Source organism: Amaranthus tricolor, chromosome 5 (assembly GCF_026212465.1).
Source record: "Amaranthus tricolor cultivar Red isolate AtriRed21 chromosome 5, ASM2621246v1, whole genome shotgun sequence".
NCBI classification, from domain to species: domain Eukaryota; kingdom Viridiplantae; phylum Streptophyta; class Magnoliopsida; order Caryophyllales; family Amaranthaceae; genus Amaranthus; species Amaranthus tricolor.
Window position 1 is genome coordinate 10,469,533 of NC_080051.1, and position 6,000 is coordinate 10,475,532.

Sequence of the window (6,000 nt, forward strand, 5' to 3'; positions counted from 1 at the left end):
TCGTTATACAAATGTTCAATGAATCTAATACCTTTGCTGAAATTGTGTGAAACTAATGGTTTTACCCCTTAGCTTTCACAAATTTGACATGTGCATATGAAAACATCCGAATTGTCGGTTGCTTGCTTTGAAAAATACCACCAAACATGTGACACAACTCTACCACTAGGAGGTGGCATGGCCGGAAAAGATTGTCTTACTGGTTGCTCTTCTTCTAAATTTAAACATAAAGACATACTTAAATACTACAATATATAACTAAATAATAATTTAAAAATTTAATCAATTTGAAGAATAAAATTGTTAAACTAACCGACACTTTAGAAATTGACACGTTTACCACGAGCTTGTTGTAGTACTAGTTGTTGTTGTTGTTGTACTTTTTGTGATCTTGTTGATGATTGTCGATATCTAATTATCCCAATAGGGGTCCTTGGTTGCTCTTCTTCTTATTCTTCTTCTTCAATTTCTATTTCTTTTTCCACTTCTTATGCATAATCGTCTAATTCTTGGTCGTATTGGATTATAATTACTAACCAAATTAGGTGTTGTTGATATCGTCAGAGTTGAATTGGCCTTTCTTTAGGAGCTAGAACCTCCCAATGATTTTGCCACTTTAGTAACTTTTTAGAGGCTTTTATAAAAATTGAAGACATCATAATATTGAAATAATAATGTAATTAAGAAATAATTAAAACTAATTAAAAGATTAATTATGTAATTAAGAGAATAATTACGTAATTAAGAGAATAATTACGTAATTAAGTAGAGAGAGTAAGTAGAGAAAGTAGTAGATGAAAAGAATCGTGAATAAAAATGATTGAAAGTATGGAGTATTTAAAGAATAATTCATAACGGCTAGTTAACGGCTATATTTGGACTAGTTCCAAAGAACCGTTGGGCAATTAGAACCGTACGGTTTCAGTTCCCTGTTCTAAGGAATCATTGGGCCGGGTTAACCGACTTGGTTCGGTTCATCCGGTTCGGTTACCGATTTGGGCCGGTTTGAAATCTGTCGTAGTGCTTCCGGTTTCGAGACGGTTTTCAGTTGGTTGGGGACCAGTTCGGTTTCGAGTAACCCGCTCCGTGGCCATCACTAATTGTAAAGGACATACGTATACTCATATTTTCGTAGCCTTGTGCTTGTTTTGGGACTTAGTGATTGAATATTTTCCATTTAACTTGGGGATCTGGGCTTACTTGGTTTCTGGCTTGGGTGAATACCTATTGAGGCGCATTTTGACAGGCCAGGTTAGGATTGCGCCTTCTAGGACTCTATTGTCATTCCTATGTCTTTGAGTGGAAGTTAAGGAATGTTAGAATTGTGTTTGTTCTCTTCCGCATAGTCTGCTTTTCTAGATATCAGGGATTATAACACTTTTGTTAGTTAGTAGGGGGTAAGGCCTGTGTTGTAGCTTGCTTGATTTTATGCACATTATGCATGATTTTAACTTGCTCTTGTCTTCGACTTGTTTTATAGTCATTTTATGTGTTTTTAAAGACTTCAAGGTCAATTGCGATGTGTTTGAGGGCTTAGACACTCTTTCCAAGGTTTAGACGCGCTTATCAAAGCTTAGGCACATATTTCCAGACTTCCTCGAGAGTCTCGTAGAGTTCAGAGGCCCCTTGATACTTCAAAGATACAAGTTGGCAATGGAATGCATAAGATTCGACCGAATCCCAACCCGATTCAGTCAAATGAAAGATCAACACTCAAGGTTTTGTATCGAACTCGCTGGGAAGGGCGAATAATACTGTATTCGGGCGAATGAACTCTCATTTGAAAAAATCCCAGCCTCATTCGGTCGAAAGGAAGAATGTCGAATGAAGGTCCATTCGGCCGAATGGACCTGCTGCTACACGTATTTTGATTTCTTCACAAGCTAATTTGGAAGGGCTACTTTAGAGCTTTCTTCCTCTTTTGTTCTTAGGCTATAGATACACCTCAAATCTATATAAACCCTTATGCCTATTGTGAGAGACATTCTTCCATCACTTTAGAGCATCAACACTTTAATGCTTTCTTTATTTTATGCCCTGGATTAGTTTAACCTTTCCTTTTTGATTTCTTTTATTATTTTTTTCTACAATTTATTCTTTACTTTCAAGATTTGCATTTGGATTCAAGTTCTTTATATTTGAGCACTTTTATTTATGTAAGTTTCCTTTCTTTTATGCTTTAATGTCATTTATTGCTCTCATTTATTGTTAATTTCTTTGGTTTCTTTGCATTTGATAAAATAGTTATTGTTCTTGCTTTCATTTATTGCTTTTCTTGTTCTCGAATTTTGTTATTATTTTCTTTATTTTTCTCTCTATTCCTTTCTAGTTATTTACATTCAACTTCTTTATGCTTTCATTCTTTTTTTCTTTTTTATTTCTCTTACCCTAGTTATTTTTAGTATGAGTGAGTGTTTTTCTTTAAGGTTTTGATTAGTGAAACCCTTGGATTGGTCTTGTTATCATTGTGTGGGATTAGGGTTTGACGTTGCTGATGATTGTTTAATTGATGTTTGATACGAATCTTGTCCTGCCACTCCTTAGAAAAAATAGGGCGATTATAGGTAGTTCGTGTGACTTGTGGGGTCACCAACTCCCTCTCGTTATCTTGAGTGTCTTGATTGATTGTAGTTTGATCTCCCTTGATCTGGCTTATCTTTCGATTATATTGACCATCCTAGGGTGAAACTAATTTATCCCCGTTTGTCTTCTATTGATTCATATCGTTTTAATTCTTCCTTTACTTTCTTGTCATTAGTTTAGTTTAAACAACAAACATCCCTAATATAGCCTTCCTACATCAAGTCTAGAGTCTTGCATCCTTTGTCCTTTTGGTTCGATCCCATACTCCCACTATACTTGTGTAGTGTTAAGGTGTTATGAATACTATTTGATTCTACTCTAGCATAAACGTCTGCAAAAAACGGTTATTAGTATGCACATCTAAATTACAACAACAACCAACCCTTTAGAGCTCCCTTCAATTCAAATCTAAGCCAAAAAGCTTCAACCACGGCTATAACAACCATGTTACTTATAGAAATCATGTGAATGGAAATGCTCCAAGGCAAGGTTTGAATAGGCCAAAAATGTATCTTCATGTTCTAAGCGAGTACATATGTATGGGAGCTTGACTACACTAGTGGAAAAAACCTCATTTGCTGCGGTTTTTTGGCTATTATTTGCTGCGGTTTTGGCTCCAAGCAATAGTGGAAAAAAGGGCATTATTTGCTGCGGTCAACCCATAACCGCAGCAAATAAAGAGGAGTATTTGCTGCGGTCAGTCTCAAAACCGTAGCAAATAGTAAATTTTTTTTTTGGCTGGGTCAGTAGGCTCTCCGCGGGCCGCAGAGATTTGGGCGAGGCGCAGAGGTTGGTCTATCTGCCTTCAAATTTAATCTTCACTTTTTTTTTTTTTTTTTTGCTTTTTTCGTTTAATAGTATTAAATAATCCAATAATGTACAATGTAATAAACGATGATTAATCTAATGATAATCACCAATTAACTCCAATAATCACCAATAATCTCTTTGTAAACTCTCGATCGTATATATAATAATAATGTGTACATATACAAATTAAAGTCCTAATAAATCAAAAGGTGCTTTTAAACTTGACATAATTACTTTTAAACTTACTCTAGTCATAAACATAATGAATACTTGACTCCAAAAAGAGTGTCACACATCAAAAGCTCTCGGTACATGTTTCATATAGAAAGCACCTTGCGAAAGTGAATAGTGGATTCGAGTTGAGAATTTTTGTCCTTCGAATAAACATCGACATGGCAAACTATCAATCTGCAAATCCAACGAAACACAAATAAGCATTAAACTCATCCAAAAACATAATTAATTAACATCCTAGAAGTACATTAGAATACCAACTTAATCCTAAAAATAGAGAATGAATAATACATTATCACTTCATTTTGAGGTTCTTTAAATCTCTTCAGTTTCTTAGCCAATTTTTGATAAGCAAAAGCCACTATCCTACTTCCAAATTTCTACTTCACACAGATAATAAAGCAAAGCAGGTTTAATACCAACAAATATAATTAAATTACATGATGATAATCTAACATGATGTCGTTTACAAGAACAACTACCCATTGAACTTATTTGCTGCCTTCAAATTTATTCTTCACTTTTTTTTTAATACTTATTTGCTACGGTCCCTCAATAACCGTAGCAAATAATGCCTATATTTTATTTATTATTTATTTTTTTATTTTAATATGCACTTATTTGCTGCGGGCCATAGCATAACCGCAGCAATTAATTGTTCTACTGAGTATTTTGCTGCGGTCACACCTTAAAACCGCAGAAAATGATACGTAGCAAATACGTTTTTTTTCCACTAGTGCTAGTCTAGTTTTACCCCTTGTCTTTTTAAATGCAAGTGGGTAAATAGAAATCTACAATGCCTAAATAATGATGACACTTATGGAGCGACTCCTTTAGATTTAACTCGTTTACATGATAGTAGGAAGTAGGTATTACAATGGGTATTAGACCCGACCCGAATCCGTGGATCCGTATACGTTTTCACGGATCTGGGTCCAAAAAAATTGTACCCGTCGGATCCGTTTAAAATTTACGGGTCCGGATCCGAATCTGAGAAAAATACCCAGACCCGGACCCGCGGATCTGGAGGACCCGTTTTTTTTTATTTTTTTGATTTTTTTGTTTTTTTATTTATATATATTAAATATATATTAAAATATATGATAAAAATACCTCAAATCCTCATTTTCCCTCCCTTCCATCACTACCTCAGCACTCAGCAGCCCTCAGTAACCTAAGTCTTCACTTCAGTACCTCAAATCCTCAATCAGACAATCACCCTTGTGTTCTCCTTCTCCCCCACGTGTAGCCCCTGCCCCTGCACCTGTAGTCATTACTCATAGAGTCACAGTCGATACTCGAGTACTCCACAGCCACACCGCCCACAGCCCACAGGCGACCTCACTCCCTGCCGACAGCCACCGCATACTCCTCCCCTCTCCTCACAGGCGAATTTGAGGGTAATAAACCCTAATTTTGATTTTTTTTTCTACAATACTTTTGATTTGTTTTGAATTGTTGAGTAGTTTTTCATTTATTTTAGTTAAATGGTAATTTTTGATTTATGTTGAGTGGTTGATTTATGTTGAATTGTTGATATCAATGTGGTAATTTTTTATTTATGTTGAGTGGTTGATTTATGTTGAAATATTGGATCTTTATGCTGGCTGTGGGGGAATGTCAACTAGGTTATGCATCGGCGCTAAACTTTTTGGTGTTAATCTCGTTACGGTAATAAAGAAACTACTATATATAAAAGGGAAAAAGTATTTCAACATTTTTGGTTTAAGGTTTAACCCTTAGCATTGATTCTCTTAACTAAAATTTTAATTTTGATTCTGAAATGGGCAATTGATGCTGACAGCTTAGCTTGTGAAAGCCTGAGATTAAATCATTCCAATATACACGTAAGTAATTTGTGGCTCATTTTTGTATCTCTGCCAAGAATATGATTGCTTCTTGATGTAGCTATTGATAACCACTATTTTATTATTTCACAGGTTAAGAATGAAACAGCTGAGGACTTTCTGGAGTTGTTAAAGCAATGGGAAAGGCTGTGCAAAAAGTATGTTATTGAAGAGACACAAGAAGCAATTCCTTCTCCACAAGAGGTGTCAGACTTAGCGGAAGCAAGTTCAGATTATCAATTAGACAGTGACGAATTAGAGGTCTCAAGCTTGGTTGATATATATTATGTAGATGTTGATGGATCAGAAGAGCAAGGGTTGAAATTTAAGGTTATTTGCAAATTACATTTTCAGCGATTCAAGAAGCATTGTATTGTAACCAAAAAACTATGAATCTTTGGCTTCATTGGAAATGGACATCAACTCTAGTCTTTAGCTGAATATTACTTCACTGTATATTAGTGCGGCATATAACTGATCCAGTTATTTTCTCTGGCTTAAAATGTAGATGCACAAGGGTGCAAGA